Here is a 20997-nt window from a genome sequence, read left to right on the forward strand (position 1 = left end):
AGGAAGAGGGCAGGGAGGGAGCAGTAGGAGGAGGGTTAGGGAAGAGATCAAGGAGGTCCTCAGGGGAGGGTCAAGGACTTACCAGGGGAGGAGAGCCCACATGCCTTTTGAAGGCCTTTGTTCTGATACAAGGCCATAAAAAAACTGGACATAGGGAGTTTCACCCCGTTTCTTTTGTCTCTGGCATAGCAGGTCCAATTGTAAAATAGTGTAACTTAGAGACCCATGGATGGGACAACTTTCCCCATCTCCCAGCTGGTATTGGGGCCAGGCTGTATTATATAGGAAGCTTAAATATTTTTGGGTCAGGAGGTCATACCTGAAAAACTGCCAGTTCTGCAGGAGGCACCCTACTGGGCTATCCTTCGGTATGGTAGATATTTGGTTCCCTGTACCTTAGATGTTCTGACTTGAATTTGTTTCCAACTACTGAGAGGGCAGTTAGAGTGATTTGTTGGCACAGAATTGTCAGAAGATTTGACCCAAATAAGATTTCTGGTTTGGGAAATTTGGAACCAGCACCAAACTGTTAATGGATTCCTAAAAGGGCCCAAATAGGGGACATCCAAATGGCATGGACTCTGATATAACTGGGGGTCCCCCTTGAATTTGTAACAGCCCATGCTTGAGATAGTCCTTCCTCAGTCAGGATATCCCACAGGAGGTTAGACAGGACAACCTGCGGGCCAGAGCAGCTCAGCCACATTAGTTCCTGACCAACTTGGTCCCTTAGGGGGTGGCATAGCTCTCTGAGGTGGGGGTCTTCTCTTTCCTCCTTTTGGCTGAAAAGGAGGAGTTTTCAGACTTCCCACTGGGTGAGAGTTAAAGGCCTGAGGGATCCCTGTAGGTTATTTACCAGATTGCTGGGGCAACTGGGATTTTCTGCTGATACCAGGAGGCGAGCCTGTGGAACCTTGGTTGATAACGAATCACTCAAGTTCCGCCTTGCCAGCCGAGGGAGAAGAGGTCGAGTGGTGGGTGCTTCTTGTTCTTGCCAGCAGCTCAAGAGCTTGCCAGTAATGGGGTTCCTGGTCTTGCGAGTGGCTCGCAGTGCTCCCTAGTCCACTTCAGAGAAACTAGCACTGACTGGAAGAGAGATCAAGTCACCGGTTGTGTACCTACCTTGGGACCCTTTCTCACTTGGGCGTCTGCAGTGCCTTTTCCTGAACTCAGATTGCGCGACCTTGTTGTGTTTTGTCAGACTGTCCTCAATACCTGGACATCTTCCTAGTCTCGCCTCTTGGCCACTTTCCTTTACCAAACTGAAAGTGACTAGGGAGGATGATACTGTTGACCCCTGAGGTTGGCAAGTACGGCAAAAAGTCCTGGTGCGGCCGCTACTGCCTTGTACTGGGGTTAAGGGGACAGCACTACTGGTGAGGCCACAGGCAAGACTGCCTGGGCTTCCTCTCATCCCCACCGTCCCTGGGCATCTGGTACCTCAGGAAGGCCAGCCAGAGGCAGCAGGCAGACATACGTGAATTTCAGTCTCTGATCACCAACGATGCCCCAGTGTGATCCCCTCAAGGGGGCGCCATCCAGATTACTCTAGGGGCTACCCTGTGTGTACACCACAACTGGGTATCAGGCTGCTGGGCAGAGTTGCTCTGAGTTTGGCCTTAGGCTTCCTGCTGTTCTATCCCGTCAGAGTGAACTCAAAGACCAGAGTCAGTCATCCTCACAGGAACCTCTCAAAGCCTCAGCTGTCCTCCCACTGGAGCTAGGGTGAGCCCAGAGCCTAGTGGATAGGTGCAGGGGGAAAGGCCACAGTGCATCCCACCTGGGTCGCCTACATTTGTTACCGACCCTTTCTCCTGCCCGGTGTTATTGGAGCCAATACTAAGACTAAGTTTGGTTCAGAAGCAAAGGAAAGCTTTGTTTTTTGATCAAAGAAGGGAGAGGTGCAAGCTTGTGCTTTGGAGTACGCGCTCTTCTGGGCAGGCCATTGGTGGCAGGGCTGCCTTACAGGGTTCTCTCCAGCGGGGAGGCGGTGGAGTTCTTATGGGTGGGCTGCGGCTCCAGATTGCAGTGCATCTCTGCATATGGCCCACTGTGGCCGTGTTGAATTGAGGTGTCGTCACAGCACTTCTGCTGAGCTGAGGTGATGGGCATAGCCATTTTGCACAGGGAACTCTGGTCTGAAGTGTCGGATGCTAGGCCTCTGCGTGGGGCACCCTATGAGCACAAAGGAAAAAAACTGGTTGGACTTTATTTTATTACCCAGCTTCTATTTTTATCTCCCGGAAATTGTTCATGGGCTTTGCCGGTGACAAAATCATCACACTAGTTGTAAGAATTATGAAGGAAATGAAGTAGGTTATGTGAAGGATAAATAACCAAGTACGGGGGAGGGGTGACATTTGATGTAAGGTGGTCAGTGTCTCTGAGAAGGGGACTTTGATGGTGGAGCCTTAAGGACCAGGGACCAGTCACATTGAAAAGGCAGGAGTGGATTGTTCATAGCATGAACACAGAAGATAACCATTTCAAGGTCCTGAGACTGGAAAGGGCTTGGCTTATCTTAGTTTTAATAAGTCAGTGAGTGAAGGGTGAGGCGTGTCAGAGAAAATGGAAAAGGTTGGCAGGAGTTAGACCAGGCCCTCCTGTTCACTTGGCCAGTTTAGTGTTTATGTGAGACAATAAATTTAACTTTGGTCTTTTACCCACCAACCAGATGCAAAACAGACAACAGCAAAACCGTCTCTCTCTAAAGCTAGAGGGAGAAGTATCACATTCCTGGAACTGTGTGCTCTGGTATCTCCTCCCATCCACATGAACCATGTCAGTATATCATCTCTAGCTCCTAATTCAATGCCTGGCCTATATTAGCATTCAACAATATGTACACAAATGATTTGTAATTGCTGGGAGGTATTTCATGTTTCCTGTTCTATCAGGCATGCTTAGAACTGTGGGATTAGCACATAGGATTAAAATGATTTTAAGATAAGAGACTTTTAAGACACTATACAGTTGATCCTTGAACAGCCTGAGTTTGAACTGCGTGGGTCCACTTATCCATGGATTTTTTTCAGTAGTAAATACTATAGTACTAAACAGTCCCTGGCTGGTTGAATTTGCAGATGCAGAACCGGAGATACAGAGGTACCACGTATACTGATGGCCAACTATAAATTATAAGGGATTTTTGGCTGTGTGAAGAGGGTTGGTGCCCCAGGCTCCTGTTGTTCAAGGGTCAAATGTGCAGTCTTTTAAGGGACCAATGAGCCACTAGAAATCATAGAGAGTCTCCTGGGGCAGACGGTTGTTGATACATTTTGACAACTTATTGATTCTTTAAAATTAATTATTCTTTGGCTATTAGCTAGTCCTTATCTCACTTATAATATCACAGAAGTGGTTTTTTTTATTGGAGTATAGTTGATTTACAATGTTGTGTTAGTTTCAGGTATACAGCAAAGTGAATCAGTTACACAGGTGCATATATCCACTCTTTTAGATTCTTTTCTCATATAGGTCATTACAGAGGAGGATGTTTTTGTTGATTCATTCATCTATGGTACCTATAGAGCATCTCCCTCATGGTAGGCATTTATGCTGGATGCTGGGGAGACAAAGGCAAGTGCTACATGGTCACCATTCTCACCACTTAAGGAGTGAATTGAATATAAAAAACGGAAATGTTATACAACATCAGGCATGCAGTACAGAATCTCTGGAATGTGCAGTGCTGTCATATACAGTGGTGCAGTGAGGGTCTAGTCTGGTAGGGAACATATGCAAAATAGCTGTCATGCAAATCACGGCATGCTGACATTTATCACCAACAACTGTTAAATAATGTCAAATGATAGGCTGGTTGTATGTATAAATGACAGAAACATACATAGCAGATTCTTGGGAGTGTACTAATTCTTAGAGATTCTTAATACTTCACTAAGTAATGAGATATAGAGGGTTTTTAAAAGAACTATTTCAATAAAAAAAATTTCCTTTCATAAGATACTGAGAAAATTCTGATTAAAAGATGAACATATTTTTGACCTTACAAATATACTCCTGGGAATATTTTCTGAAGATATGTGTGTAAAGATTCAGACACAAAAGTTGTTTTTTTTTTTTTTTGGCGGTACACGGGCCTCTCACCGTTGTGGCCTCTCCCGTTGTGGAGCACAGGCTCCGGACACGCAGGCTCAGCGGCCATGGCTCACGGGCCCATCCACTCCGCGGCACGTGGGATCTTCCTGGACCGGGGCACGAACCTGCATCCCCTGCATTGGCAGGCGGACTCCCAACCACTGCGCCACCAGGGAAGCCCTTTTTTTTTTTTTTTTTTTATGCTTTTCTCCTTTTTATTATATCAACATGCCAAGCATACTCCCTTTTCTACCTCTTGTTTTACTGAATCTGGAAGGCTTGTTGCCCAGATTTCCACTGGGCCGATGCCATACCGTTATTCAGATCCCTGTTCTAAGGTCTTCCTATCATAGAGACCATCTACTACTTCTTGTCACTCTTTGTCTTCTTAACCTGCTTTATTATGAATATTATAGTTTTATTGTAGGACTTAATCACCAGCTGTTATATTTATTTGTGTGCATTGTTTTTCTTGTCTGTCTTTATCCCTCAGTCCGAGAAATGTAAGCTCTGTGAGAACAGAGACTTTGTATTCCCAATCTGGGACAAGGTAGATATGAGCAATGAACACATATTCCATAAATAATCCTTTAAGAAATAAATAACATAAACAAAACAAGCTAAATGTCCATCAGTAGGTTATTCACCAGTGCATTAGGTAGCCAAATAATGAAACTCTATGCAGCCTTTAAAATGGCATTTTTAGAAATAAATATATGGATATATATTTTTTAATGTGGTAAAATGTTCATAATAGAGTGTAAGAAAAGGTATAGTTTGCAAAGCAGGCTTTTCACTGTCCAGTATTATTCTCTCTCTTTCTCTCTCTCTATATATACGTAGCATCTTTGTGTGTTTTTATGTGCGTATGAAAAAAGAAATAAAATGTTATTAATGTTAATTATTTCTGAGTGGAGAGAAATCAGTTTAATTTGTTCTTCTTTGAATTTTCTATGTATTTTTAAACTTTGTTCTTTCTGTTTCTATTTTTTAACAAGTTTTTTTTGTGTGTGTGTGTGTACGAAAAATCTAAAGTAATAAAGGCATTTTTAATCCTCAAATAGATTAAGCACTTGTGTTGAGCATTGCAGATTTTGGGGGTTTTGCTAGTTTGTCTCTCCGGAGTGACCCATATTGACTAAATTTCAAAGTTGTCATTGGATTGTTACCTGTTGCCTCTAATATCTTTATATAGGCAGCCAGTGACGTAATGCTTAATTCAAGAATTTGGTAGAGTTTCTGTGTGCAAAGGTATACAGTAATATTACTGCAATATATGATATTTTAGCATCCTAAATACACACTTTTAAAATCGACCCCTAGTATATGTTTTTAAGCGATAGTTTAATGTAAATAGCAAGCTTTGTCTTCTGTTTTTAATGTGGCTTTTGAGTTTTGGTTGCTTACTTTCCTCTTTTCTCTGGCAAATTTAATGTTACTACTGTTACAAAAAGAACCTATTTATCCCTTCAGTCTTTTGATAAGCTTGAGATCTTTAGATATAGTATTTACAAGAAAGTTATGGTGCTACTGCTCTGAGAGTCTAAAAGGGTAATTTTATGATAATAATGCTCCATATAAATGACAATCCTTAGGCAATCTCTTAGTATTTCCCCCAATTTGGATCAGCCCATGAATTTCTGAGGAAGATTAAAAATACATTTTAAACTTCTTTAAACTTTTTAAATCTTAAATTAAACGCTTTACTCCTTTAAATGTGTGACACCATCCATCACAATTTTATATTTAGACATATAATAATGTATAATCTCAGCTCGCTGTCCACTTGTAAAAATGGGAATAGACTTGGAGAAATAAGCAATTTCCCAAAAGAAAATTGGAAATTCTGCCAACCAGTTCCAGGTGACCTGCCATCAATCAGTGTTGAATTCTCTGGGGTTATTGTTGAAGGGTATTGCTATTAGTGAAGGGCTTCACTGGTGGCTAATGATATATAACAAATACATTGAGGAACTATAGAAACCCCCCGAATGTATAATTGTCTGGCAACTTTCAGGGAGACCTTTAATAGCAATTGAGAAAGTGAGATTTTAATAACCTCCTTGTAGTTCTCTTATTAAAATATCTGTTTTTAGAGAAATAGGTGAAACGATTTTGCCATGCAATTAAATTAACTGACAAAATACTTCTTTATGACTAAACTGTTTAATGTAGGCATTTGGAATGTGTGGTATCATTTAGAATATGTGCAAATGTGACAATTATTCTGATTCTGAAGTTAAATAAGAAGTCTCAGTTTGCAATAAAATCTCCTTGTTTGGTATTATTAAGCAATTATGATTAATGTCTGAAATGTAATGTTCCATGGTTATAATTTCCTTGTTTGCATGAGCGAGTACATTAGGAATTCATTAAAAATATAAGCCTTTTAGATACCTGCAAACTACAAATTCAGTGAGGACTTTCTGGAGGTTAGGAAACATTTTTGAATAAGAAACCATGACTGGGGTGAACCAACAGCTGGCAGATAATTATGATGGATTTCTAGTCCTGCAGTGCAGGGATAGACAAATGAATTTGTTCATTGATGTCAAAAATCAAATCCATTCTGATGTAAAAATCTAATTGCAAGGCATACCTTCCATTCCTCCAACTCTTAACTATAAAGGCTGAAGCAGGTAAGGCCTCAAACTTACAAAAGTGGCTAATGCTGATGGATAAGCCATAGATATATGAAGGCAGCTAAGAATCTGATGTTCTCAAAAAGCAGTCTGTCTTAAATTAGTGAAAATAGTAAAAATCAATTGATTACTTGATCAATCAATCCAGCATTCCTGGAGTACCTGCCTCACCAGATGGTTGTGAAAAGTAGATGAAATGAAGTATGGAAAAAAACCCAATCTTGTGTTTGTTCTGTCTGGAAAGTGTCATTTAAGGTGTTGACCCAGAGTTAGTTGTGTGGTGGTCAGTCAGTTGACCTTTGTCTGCTTAGGATAAAGGCATGCAGTGAAGAACCTCTCCATCCTCTGGGGAGATTGTTGCCAGTTAAAGAAGGCTGAGCTCTGGTGTCACTTCGTCTTCTTATAAGGACACAAATCCCATCATGAGGGCCCCATCCTCATGACTTCATCTAAATCTAATTATCTCTCAAAGGCCCTACCTTTTAAAATCATCATAATGGGAGTTAGGTCTTCAACCTATGAACAGTCTGTAACAAGGGGTATGAGGGCATATCCTTAAAGCCTATAAATCATGACAGGTATACAAAGAGGAGCGAAGATGTCTCTTACTACCATTTTATAGCTTGAGAGAGTTACATGACAATAAAAAGAAGTATCGGTACAAAAATTGACGTAAATGGGACCTATTATCACAGACAGCCGCTACACTGAAGAGAAAGGACAAGGAATCAGATTTGCGTTATAGCTTTAACTCATAATTTGTTCTTGGACACATCTATTCAGTGCTGTACAGCTCAGTTTCCTTATCTGAAAAATGGAAATCATAAAAGTAAATTGTGTAATATATATAAAAGTGGTGTCAACCAATGGGCAAATGGAAGGAATTATTGTCTGTGTTAGTTTCCTATTGCTGCCTCAACAAATTACTACAAACTTACCAGCTTAAAACAATACAAATTTATCGTCTTATATTCTGGAGGTCAGAAGTCCAAAATGAGTCTTCAAGGCTAAAATTAAGATATAGGCAGGGCTATGTTTCTTTTGGAGGCTCTAGGAGAGAATCCATTCCTTGCCCTTTGTAACTTAGAGAGGCTGCCCGTATTCCCTGGCTTCTAACCCCACTTCACTCCAACCTCTGCCTCTGTTGTCACATTGCCTTCTCTTAACACTCCTGTCTTCCTACTCCCTTTTTTTTATTATGTAAAAAACACACAACATAAAATTTACCATCTTAACTATTTTTAAGTGTACAGTAGTGTTAACTGTATGTACATTTGTTTTGCAACAGAACTCTAGAACTTCTTCATCCTGGGACACTGAAACTCTATCCCCATTGAATAACAGCTCCTCTTTTCCCCCTCCCTCCTGCCTCAGTCTTATAATGATCCTGATGCTGAAAGTTTGGCCTCTGTGCACTGGTGCTGACTCAAATCTTGGAGACATTGGGTGAAGTAGAAAAGTAGAAAAGAATAGCTTTATTGCTTTGCCAGGCAAACGGGGACACAGTGGGCTCCAGCCCCAAAAAACTATGTGTCCCAACCCAGGAGGATTTGATGAGGGGTTTTATAGCAACGGTTCAAGGGTGGGGTTGCTGATAAGATTAGGGTGTGTGCAGGGCCTCCAGTCCTCTAATCTGGTCTCCGGTAATCTTGATGCGCTTCTCTGGTTCCTTTAATGTAGCCTCAGGTGATCTTTCTCTGGTATGAAGAATGCTGATATCATAAAAAACTTAAAGACATTGTTACCTGTATCCCTTGAGGTGGAGCCAGGACCGTGCCCCAAGGCTGCACTATTGTTTCCTGGCTGCCCATCCCTTGTCTTTGCATCCCTTCCCTTCCTGGATTAGCAACTGTTTGAATCTGCCCTTTGGAATTTAGGGAAGGTCATGGAGGCTGGAGTCCAGTAATGGGGGACAGAAAGGCTTCCGTGCCCAGGACCCCCACAGGGTCCTGCTTGGTTTAAGTCCTTGTGATTATATTGGGCCCACCTAGATAATCTAGGATGATATTCTCACCTCAAGATCCTTAATTATGTCTACAAAGTTCTTTTACGTTCGCAGGTTTCAGAGATTAGGATGTGGGCATCTTTGAGGAGCCATTATTCTTCCTACCACATTATTTGATGAGCTAGTTCAGGTAGTTAATATAAAGAACTTAGAAAAAGAATCAGAAATACTGTAATCAGAAATGCTCAGCAGAGTGAGACATCAACTAATTTTGTATAAATTTATTTTCTTTTCTAAAATTAAGCTGCATTCTGGGAAAATTCAGTTAGGTACATTAATGGATGATAGAGTCATGTGGGTTAATTAAGAATATGATTTAGGGTTTCCTTTGAAAGAAACCCATTTGAAACAGATGGCTTGTCTTGTTTTTTTAAAAGTTCTCTAAAAGTACTGCCTGAAGACGAACTATTGTATGTATGTTCTGTAGGCTAGGACACATCATGTTGATGTGAGATGCGGGTATAAACCAAGAAATAACAAGGCTAGTCTTCTTTCCAATGCTAGTTATAACTTTATTTTCCTCCTCTTTTTTTTTTTTTTTTTGCGGTACACGGGCCTCTCACCGTTGGGGCCTCTCTCGTTGCGGAGCACAGGCTCCGGACGCGCAGGCCCAGCGGCCATGGCCCACGGGCCCAGCCGCTCCACGGCACGTGGGATCCTCTCCGACCGGGGCGCAAACCTGCACCCCCTGCATCGGCAGGCGGACTCCCAACCACTGCGCCACCAGGGAAGCCCTCCTCCTCTTTTTAATATTAGCAAGCCATATGCTTAGGTTTATGACTAAGAGACCAGCCTTATACAAGTCTTCAGGAGAGAGGGCTTCTGTGAATTTGTTTGTAAAGATTAGGGAAATGAGGTCCATCTTGATTCCTTGAATTTTAAAGCTAGAAGGGGCAACTGTGCAATTTGAGGTGCTTCTTGTTTTGTTTTCCTGAATGCCTGAGGGACAAGACAGCCTACCAGACACACAATATAATCTGAGAATCTAAGAGAAATGTTGCAGGATCCCCCTCAATGAGAACAGAGACTTTGAAGCAGTTGCCTCTTTCAGGGTATAGTCATAACCACATGGAGCACGTGTTCCTTGAGGGCATAGACCTCTTGGCTGAACTTGATACTCCTGAGTTTATCAGGAGGCACAGTTTCATGAGTTATATTTAAGAAGAGAGGATGAGTGATCTACACTGAGACTTCACAATGTCCCTCCAAGGGAACCCAGCATGAAAAGGAGAAAGAAAACCAGGGAATGGGGCTTCCCGGTATTTTGGTTCTGCTTCATATTTGGACTGAGTGGAGAGGAGACAGCCTTATATTCTGGACCCTCCAAAATAAAAAAGGAGAGAATTAAGCATGGTGGGAGCTAGAATGATCCCGCATTGCTGGATTCTCCAGAAGTTTGCTGATTGATTGGTCTTCATATGGGTAGCACGTGAAGCTCTTCAGTTGCTGGACCCACATCTGAGCCCAGCAGATGCGAAGACTACCACCACCATGGGAAACCTTAGTTCTCTGTTCTCAACTGCCCCTCGCATGCCGCCTGTAAGTGCTATACTCATGCTAAGCCTTCTGAGTACAACCCTAAGAACCCCTTTGATCACCACTCATCCGCTAAATAGGTCTCCAACCAGGGCCACCTAGAATACACTTTCTCCTTTCATTATCTTATAAATTCATAATTACCCTTAAAAGGTTGGTGCACGTGTGATTTCCTTCAGGAAGGTTTTCCCAAAGCCTACTGTGATGTAAGTCATGACCTCCATCTTCACTTCTAAAATGCTTCTTTTGGCATTTTGTGCTTTTTTGTATGATAACCAATTTAATAGAAGTGTGTGTTTACTGTTTTTTAAACCTGTAAGACTGTGAGGATAAGAAGTGTGACTTATACCTTTCCATATTATGCCCAGTACATGACATAGGGTCCTGCACATGATAATGAATGTGTAAATGAAGGAATGAGTAAATGAACGGACAAGAGCTATTCCAGCCCAAGGCTGTTCTGCTGAAAGATAACTGCATGACTTTTTTTTTTTTAACATCTTTATTGGAGTATAATTTCTTTACAATGGTGTGTTAGTTTCTGCTGTATAACAAAGTGAATCAGCTATACATATACATACATCCCCATATCTCCTCCCTCTTGTGTGTCCCTCCCACCCTCCCTATCCCAACCCTCTAGGTGGACACAAAGCACAGAGTTGATCTCCGTGTGCTATGTGGCTGCTTCCCACTAGCTCTCTGTTTTACATTTGGTAGCATATATATGTCTATGCCACTCTCTCACTTTGTCTGAGCTTACCCTTCCCCCTCCCCGTGTCCTCAAGTCCATTCTCTACGTCTGTGTCTTTATTCCTGTCCTGCCCCTAGGTTCATCAGTACCATTTTTTTTTTAGATACCATATATATATGTTAGCATATGGTATTTGTTTTTCTCTTTCTGACTTACTTCACTCTGTATGACCGTCTCTAGGTCCATCCACTTCGCTACAAATAACTCAATTTCGTTTCTTTTTATGGCTGAGTAATATTCCATTGTATGTATGTGCCACATCTTCTTTACCCATTCATCTGTCGATGGACACTTAGGTTGCTTCCATGTCCTGGCTATTGTAAATAGAGCTGCAGTGAACATTGTGGTACATGACTCTTTTTGAATTATGGTTTTCTCAGGGTATATGCCCAGTAGTGGGATTGCTGGGTCGTATGGTAGTTCTATTTTTAGTTTTTTAAGGAACCTCCATACTGTTCTCCATAGTGGCTGTATCAATTTACTTTCCTACCAACAGTGCAAGAGGGTTCCTTTTTCTGCACACCCTCTCCAGCATTTGTTGTTTGTAGATTTTCTGATGATGGCCATTCTAACTCATGTGAGGTGATATCTCACTGTAGTTTTGATTTGCATTTCTCTAATAATTAGTGATGTTGAGCAGCTTTTTTTTTTTTTTTTTTTTTTTTTTGCGGTATGCGGGCCTCTCACTGTTGTGACCTCTCCCCTTGCGGAGCACAGGCTCCGGATGTGCAGGCTCAGCGGCCATGGCTCATGGGCCCAGCTGCTCCGTGGCATGTGGGATCTTCCCAGACCAGGGCACGAACCCGTGTCCCCTGCATCGGCAGGCGGACTCTCAACCACTGCGCCACCAGGGAAGCCCTGAGCAGCTTTTCATGTGCTTCTTGGCCATCTGTTTGTCTTCTTTAGAGAAATGTCTGTTTAGGTCTTTTGCCCATTTTTTGGTTGGGTTGTTTGTTGTTAGCTCCTCTCTAAATGTTTGATAGAATTCTCCTGTGAATCCATCTGGTCCTGGGCTTTTGTTTGTTGGAAGACTTCTAATCACAGTTTCAATTTCAGTGCTTGTGATTGGTCTGTTCTTATTTTCTGTTTTTTCCTGGTTCAGTCTTGGAAGGTTGTGCTTTTCTAAGAATTTATCCATCTCTTCCAAGTTGTTCATTTTATTGGCATAGAGTTGCTTGTAGTAATCTCTCATGCTCCTTTGTATTTCTGCAGTGTCAGTTTTTACTTCTCCTTTTTCATCTAATTCTATTGATTTGAGTCTTCTCCCTTTTTTTTCTTGATGAGTCTGGCTAATGGTTTATCAATTTTGTTTATCTTCTCAAAGAACCAGCTTTTAGTTTTATTGGTCTTTGCTGTTGTTTCCTTCATTTCTTTTTCATTTATTTCTGATCTGATCTTTATGATTTCTTTCCTTCTGCTAACTCTGGGGTTTTTTTGTTCTTCTTTTTCTGAATGCTTTAGGTGTAAGGTTAGGTTGTTTATTTGAGATGTTTCTTATTTCTTGAGGTAGGATTGTATTGCTATAGACTTCCCTCTTAGAACTGCTTTTGCTGCATCCCATAGGTTTTGGGTCATCGTGTTTTCATTGTCATTTGTTTCTAGGTATTTTTTGATTTCTTCTTTGATTCCTTCAGTGATCTCTTGGTTATTTAGTAGTGTATTGTTTAGCCTCCATGTGTTTGTATTTTTTACAGTTTTTTCCCTGTAATTGATACCTAGTCTCATAGCAACTCCAAATCCCAAGCCTCAGCTCCCAGCCCCCACCCGCCCCAGCAGGTGAGTAGACAAGCCTCTCTGGCTGGCAAGTGCTGGTTGGCACCGATCCTCTGTGTGGGAATCTCTGTTTTGCCCTCTGCACCCCTGTTGCTGTGCTCTCCTCCATGGCTCCAAAGCTCCCCCCCGCCCATCCCCTGTCTCCACCAGTGAAGGGGCTTCTTAGTGTGGAAACTTTTCCTCCTTCACAGCTCCCTCCCCGAGGTGCAGGTCGCATCCCTATTCTTTTGTCTCTGTTTTTTCTTTTTTCTTTTGCTCTACCCAGGTATGTGAGGTGTTTCTTGCCTTTTGGGAGGTCTGAGGTCTTCTGCCAGTGTTCAGTAGATGCTCTGTAGGAGTTGTTCCACATGTAGATGTATTTTTGACGTATTTGTGGGGAGGAAGGTGATCTCCACGTCTTATTCCTCCGCCATCTTCTGCATGACTTTCTTTAGAAGCATGCCTGTTACTGTAAGATGAGTCTTTATGAAAACAGAAACTCTTCATTCATTAAATTTGATTAAGTCATTATTTTACCTCATTTAGAGAAGGCACAGGTAAACATGTTGGCAGTTACAAACTAAACTTAATAAGATAGACTATTCTTTACCTTCTGGTTTTGGAGAGAAAGAGTCAAGTGATATGTTTATTTTGAAATGTGATACTACATATTAATAATATCAGTGTCTTGTGCTTGGCCCTTATGTGTTAGGTGCTGTGCTAGGTGCACTGGAGCAGAATTTAATTCTTAGAACCATCTGCTTCCATTATAGAAGGGGAGACAGGGTTAGAGAAGTGAAGGCACTTGCTGTCTGCCCCAGAGCCAGTACATGCCTCAGCTGGGGATCTAAACTTGGCTGCTGCTATTCTGAAAGCTATGCTTTTAACTGTTCTGCAACCCTGCCAGATTTGGTCATCTGAAAAGTCTAAAATGCTTTAGTCATACATTTTGTTTATGATACGCACTTAAGTCAGAATCTCTGTAGCAACAGTAGGAAAAAAAAAAAGCAAAAAACCTCTGTAGCAAGTAGCCAATAGAGGCAGGATCATCTGTAAGTAAAGCAAGATTCATATCATGTAGTTCTGTAAAAAGTTAAGTCGTGTTAATTTAAGAAGATGACCAGTTGAGTGTGAGAGAAAGGACTGTATTAGATTTCCCATAGCCTAGGATTTGCCTGGTTTCAATGCCATTTCTTACCACTCCCCAGGTTCACCATATTGCAGTTGTGTTAATTTGCTTCCTGATGTTTGAATTTATCAGATATTTCTCTCTCTGGGCCCTCGTACCTATCTCTGCCCCCACTTCTGGGAACTCTCTTCTGTAAATGTTTGGATTACTGTCATCCTTTGTGCCTGGAGTATAGTCGACAACCAATAAATACTTTCTGAATAAAGGAAAGAAACAGAGGCACATGAGTTACTGACCTATTTAGCATAATTTTTATACTGATTTGCATCAAGATCTCCCTTCCCTACTGTTCTTTGCATGTGCCTTTTATTCCATTACATCTCCAGAAGATGGAGGGGGAAAATGAACACATCATAATTATTTGGTTTATAACATTATATAACATTATATAACATTATATAAGCTTCATGTGTACAACATTATATTTTATATTTTGCTCACCACCAAAAGTTTCTGACATACCAGGTTCTTACCTATAATTGCCCCTTAAATCCTCAAAACATCTCTTTTTTTTTTTTCTTTTTGCGGTATGTGGGCCTCTCACTGTTGTGGCCTCTCCCGTTGCGGAGCACAGGCTCCGGACGTGCAGGCCCAGCGGCCATGGCTCACGGGCCCAGCCGCCCCGCGGCATATGGGATCCTCCCAGACCGGGGCACGAACCCGTATCCCCTGCATCGGCAGGCGGACTCTTAACCACTGCGCCATCAGGGAGGCCCAAAACATCTCTTCATAGAAGTTTACAGACATGAAATTTGAGGTCAGAGAAGTTAATGGTGTAGTCACAAGTATTAAAACATAGAACCAGCATTGTAACACAGGTCTGTCTGATTCCAGAGGCTGTCTTCTTTCCATTGTACCAGAGTGACCTGTATTGATGAAATAATCAGAAACATTTCTTATGGAAGGGAAGAGGTGAAGGAATAGGGACTAACTTTAGGAGTGGTTAAGAAAGATGTTTGCATAAGGTGGAGGTCATGAGTTTCTTTCCTTTAGTGCATCTCATTCCTAGTCCTGGGATAATTGTATTAGCTCTGGCTATTGTGGACAAAATCTATTTTGATAGACTCTTGAGAGAACAAGAGGTTGAATGGTATTTTAGTAGTAAATAAGTTACCCTAGACAAAGCAAAAGTATACTTTTCTCTTGCAGTAAAATAAGAGAAACAGGAATTAGGATATAGAAGTAGGAACATACTACTTTTAGTAAATGAAAAAGGAAAATAAGAAACTGATGGTAGAGGACACTGAATGCAAAATTGTTCTGCTCTCAAATGCCATTTTGGGCTAGCACATGTAGAGAAACACCTCTGTCATTGTATTGAGCACTGAACCCCATTATATCGAGTGTGTTATCTTTGACCCTCACAGCTGGTGGTAGTGTGGGAGGGACCAGAATCATGGGCTTTGGAGACAGGCAGACACAAATTGATTTCCTAGGCAGGTCTTCTAGTTACTAGCTGATTGACGCTTAGGCCTTTAAACTCTCTCAGCCTCAGTTTTGATGCCGAAAACTCAGCCTCTGTGTACCAGTGCCAAATCATATCTCAGAGTTTTTGGTGAAGCAGAAAAGAATAGCTTTATTGCTTTGCCAGGCAAAGGGGGACACAGTGGGCTCGTGCCTCTCAAAACTGTGTGTCCCAACCCAGGGGGATTTGATGGAGAGTTTTATAACAGTAGTTAAAGGGTGGGGTTGCTAATAAGGATCAAGGTGTGTGTAGGGCCTGCACTCCTTTAATCTGGCCTCAGGTGGCCTGATGAGTTTCTGTGGTTCCTTTAATTTGGCCTCAGGTTGTCTCTTGAAGAGCTTCTCTGGATCCTTTAATCTGGAATGAAGAATGCTAACATCCTCCATTTTTTGGGGGTTTTAGTTTGGTAAAGAGCTCAAAGGTAACGTTATGTGTATCCCTTGAGGAGGAACCAGGACCCTGCCCCAAAGTTGCACTATTGTTTCTTGACTGCTCCTCCCTTGTTTCTGCATCCCCTCCCTTCCCTGATTAGCAACTGTTCGAATCTGCCCTTTGGGACTCAGAGACGTTTCATGGAGGCTGGAGTCTTTTCCCTACAAACAAGAAATGGGGGACAGAAAGGCTTCCATGCCCAGGAGCCCCACAGGGTCCTGCTTGGTTTCAGTTTTTTCAATAAGAAATGAAGAATATCTAACTCTAGTGTTTTGTGGACTAACTTCAGTAATGCTGCAAAACGCTTTGCACAGAAAAAGGTGCTTTATAAAATGAGCTATAGTTACAGTTAATAATAATAATATTACTAATGTTAACAATAATAATTTGTAATGATTAAAGACATTTCTAATATCTTTGTAATGATAAAGATATTAGAAATAGTAATGGTGCATTATTTTGTACATAACATATAATCATTAAATAGAATTACTTGTAATTTGCTTTTTATGAAGTGGTAAAGTGCATAACAAAGATGCTTTACTTGTATTGTATATCACTTATGTACTTTATCTTAAAATGAGATGTTATTCCTTTAATAGATATTTAGTACAGTTATGGATTATGCTGTCTTCCTTCATTTGTTTGAATAATTACTTTCTGACTGGGTCTTATAGAAACCTGATAAAAAATCACCAATAATACTGTTTCTTTACTGCTCTTCATGTTCTTTAGTAAGGTGTGAAAAATAATTATATCTATTAACAAAAACTGACTACTTAAGCAGCTGAGCATCAGTATCTTTACCTTTACTTGGCCTGGATTTTCAAGATAATCAATGGCCATTTTTTAACAGTGAATAATTGAGCTCCCCTTTTGGAACCTGAAAATGGAAAAGTAGGGGAAAAAAAAGGCTTAAAAAATTCACAGAGTCACGCATACAGATTCTGCATACTAATCTAAAACTCTGCCTGAGGGCATGGCAATCCCCTCCCTATCTGAATTCAGTTCCCACCCCATGGCTCTCAGGAGAGCAGGAGTTCAGAATCAAACAAGCATCTATGCTAATAATACTTTTAAGGCATTTAAGGAAGGCATTTATCAGAATCAGGATGTTTCTAAAGTGATGTTGTCAGCTGAGACATTTAGATTTGTTCTAATGACAAAGAAGAATGAGGTTAAGTTAATCAAGCAATTGCCAACTTTTGCTTTGGTAAAGAAATTAAATATTCAATCTGGAAATCAGATTAAGGGTCCATGTAGAGCTGGGTCTATGTGGCCACTGAAAAAGCATTTCAGAAAGGAATACTGATGTATGGTCCCATAGAACACTGAATCCCCTTAGAGGTTTCCCTCTTTTGTGGTAAAAGCATAAAAATTAGAGCAGGGTAGTGACTTTTTCTGAAAATGATTTTTGCTTTATTTAAAAGGCACACATTCTGAGATTATATCATTCTGTATGTATCTATCCATCTATCTATCATCTATCATCTATCTACTGTCAGTGAAAAAAATTAATCAGTGGTTGATCTAAGAAAGATATGGAAAATTTTATTTGAGCCAACCTGAGGATTATAACCCGGGAGACAGTCTTTCAGAAAGCTCTGAGGACTGTTCCACCCATTAGAGGTCAAAGCACAGTTATATAAGTTTTTGAGACAAAGGGTTATATGTCAGATGACATATTAATACTTTACACAATCCAGATCTTCATGTACAAGGCAAGTAGTGGGTCATCCTGATTCCTTACAAGATTAAGAAGGAATGTTATCTTCTAAGGAGTTCTGGTTAATGCAGATTCACAATACACAGTAAAGGGGAGGGAGGAGACCGAAACAGGCAGAGAAAAATTTTATGTTTAAATTTGTCTTGTCTTGCTATAAAATATGAATTTTATTTCATCACTACCTATCTGTCTTATTCATCATCATCATCATCATCTACCTGTTTATCTCAAAATGCAGACGCAAGTCTAGATCATTCTCATTTAACTTTGCAATTTAACTGGTCCTTGAAACTCTAATTCTATATACCAGTGATGTAGAATCAAGACTTCAAAGATTACCTTGCAGCTCCAGGCCTACTGTTAATTGGCTGGATAACCTTCTTAGTCATTTTCTCTAACTAAAACTCAGTTTCTCACAAGAGATTTATTACAGTGATGTGGATAGTCTGGCCCAGTGCTACACAAAGGTCTGAGGACCAGCAACATCAGCATCACTTGGGAGCTTATTAAAAATGCAAGACCTCAGGCTCCACCCCAGACCTACTGAGTTAGATATTCTGATGGAGGGGCCCACATACATGTAGTTTAGCAAGTTCTCCAGGTGATTCTGTTACAGTCTAAAGATTGGGTATTAGTACTAATCTGTCCCACAGAGATGATGCTCTTGATTTAGAACCAGAGTATTTCATTGTAAATTTTACTCTTGTTAGAGGAATTGGGTATCCCACTGAGCTGTCAATACTCTCTCACTTGGTAACCGTAATACCTGGGGGAGTAAATGGCTCTTTGTGGGTCAACTTCTTGTGGACCTTGGTGCCTTTCAGTTTGGAGGCTCTGGGAGATGAAACATTCCCACTTGGTGAGAAGGCACTCATTGTTTTGCCTCAAAGAATCGGTATTTTTTTTTTAATTAAAGTATAGTTGATTTACAATGTTATATTAGTTTCAGGAGTATAGTACAGTGATTCAATATTTTGATAAATTATACTCCATTTAAAGTTATTATAAAAATATTGGTTATATTCCCTGTTCTGTACATTACATCCTTCTATCTTATTTATTTTATACCTAGTAGTTTGTACCTCTTAATCCCTTTTCCCTATCTTGCCCTGTCCCCACTCTTCTCCCCATTGGTAACCACTGATTTGTTCTCTGTATCTATGAGTCTGTTTTTCTTTTGTTTTATTCGTTTGTTTTATTTTTTAGATTCCACATAGAAGTGATAATATATAGTATCTGTATTCCTCTGACTTCACTAAGCATAATATCCTCTAGGTCCATCTATGTTACTGCAAATGGCAAAATTTCATTTTTTTATGGCTGAGTAATATTCCATTATATTCCAACATTCCATTATATATATACCACACCTTCTTTTTTAAAAAAATGTTATTGGAGTATAGTTGATTTACAATGTTGTGTTAGTTTCAGGTATACACCATAGTGATTTAGTTATACATATATTCATTCTTTTTCAGATTCATTTCCCATATCGGTTATTAGAGAATATTGAGTAGAGTTCCCTGTGCTATATAGTAGGTCCCTGTTGGTTATCTGTTTTATATATGGTAGTGTGTGTATGTTAATCCCGAGCTCCTAGTTTATCCCTCCCCCCATGTTTCCCCTTTTATACCACATCTTCTTTATCCATTCATCTGTTGATGAACACTTAGATTGTTTCCATATCTGGGCTATTGTAAATAATGCTACTATGAACATTGGGGTGCATATATCTTTTAAAATTAGTATTTTTGTTTTCTTTGGATATCTACCCAGGAGTGGAATTCTGGATAATATATAGTTCTGTTTTTAATATTTTGAGGAACCTTCATACTGTTTTCCATAGTGGTTGTACCAGTTTACAGCCCACCAACAGTGAACTAGTGTCCCTGTGTAGTCTGCGTGTACCCAGTGGCTTTGGTGGGAGAGCTGGATCTGAAGTGAGCATGGACTGTGTCTTCCCCCAGGGAGTGCTGCAGCCACTGTCTTGGTAGGAGATAGGGCTGGAGATGGAGGGGCTGCAGCCAGAGCCAGGTGCAAGCTGGGGCTTCTCCTCTGTTCAGTGGCTGCCACCACCCTATTGGGGTGGGGTTGGGGGCTGAGGGGCTGGAGCAGGAGCCTTGAGGGAGTTGGGTTTCTTCTGGGTATGTGGCAGAGCCTGAGGGCTTGGAGCTGCACTTCTGTGCTGGCTTCACTTTTTCCCCAGTGTGTGTGCCTTGGTTAGAGGCTGGGTCAGGGCTGGAGGGGTTGGTGCCACATCACTGAGCTGGCCATATGCCTTCCCAAGTGTGTATAGGGACAGGTTCTCCAGCAAAGGTGGTCTCTGCCCTGGAGCTAGCTTCAGGTTGTGTGCAGGGACATGTGAGCTGGCAATGCTTGTCTCTGTCCTGGTCAGAGTCAGGGCTGGGGTTCGGGCTGTCTTTGTTTCCTCCAATTTTGCACACTCTTGGTGGCAACGGAAATCTCCACCTTAGTGGGGAGCAGTGCTGGAGCAAGAGGGGCTGGGGCAGGAGCCTGGGATGTGTCCTGGGGTGGTTCTGGCAAGCTGGCCAGAGCCGCAGGCAGTTTTCAGTCTGCTGCCACCACACTGTGACTGTAAGTCAGTGCGTGTGCTCTTTAGGAGCACAGTCTTGGTATCTTACAGCCCTTTGGTAAGCCCCACTGGTTTTCAAACCAGATAAGGGGTGTCATCTTCCTGGTGTCAGACTCCAAGTCTGGGGTGCCTAATATGTGGCTCAAACCCCTCGCTCCCCAGGGAAGGGCTCCTATCCTGTGATATCCTCCTGCGCTTCTCTGTTTCCCACCCAGTTTCTTTCTCCTTGCTTCCTAGCAGAATCTGTGTGAATCTTTCTTTACAGCCTTGGTTGTAGAAGAGCTGTTTTGCCAGTTCCCAGGTCCATTTCAGTTAGAATCTCTCTGTGGGTAGTTTTAGTTTAGGTGTGTTCACGAGGGGAGGTGAGCCCAGTATCCTCCTGCTCCACCATCTTGATCTCCAAAACCCTCCATAGTTCTTCTTGCTGAGAAGAAAATGCTTTGTGAAAGAAAGTGGTAATATAGTAAAATGGGAGAGAATGCTGGTCCTGGACTTACTTTCTCTTGGCTCCCAACTCTTACATAAGATCAACAGCCGTATTAACCTCCTAGGGCCTTGTAAATGATGATCATTTAAAGGGTTTTTTTAAGATTAAATGAGGTAATGCATGCAGAAAGCTTATCCCTGGTCCTAGCACATAGTGAGCACTAAATACGTATTACTTATTTTTGGAGATTAATATGAATTTTCTTGTAATGGGATGGAGGCCAGAAGAAGGAAAAATGTTTTGTGAACTTCATTCTCAGGAATAAAAGAACAAAAGTGCGTTGGGACATATATCCACCCTGTGACCCAGCAATTTTAGTTC

This window comes from Mesoplodon densirostris, chromosome 19, assembly GCF_025265405.1.
Source record: "Mesoplodon densirostris isolate mMesDen1 chromosome 19, mMesDen1 primary haplotype, whole genome shotgun sequence".
NCBI classification, from domain to species: Eukaryota; Metazoa; Chordata; class Mammalia; order Artiodactyla; family Ziphiidae; genus Mesoplodon; species Mesoplodon densirostris.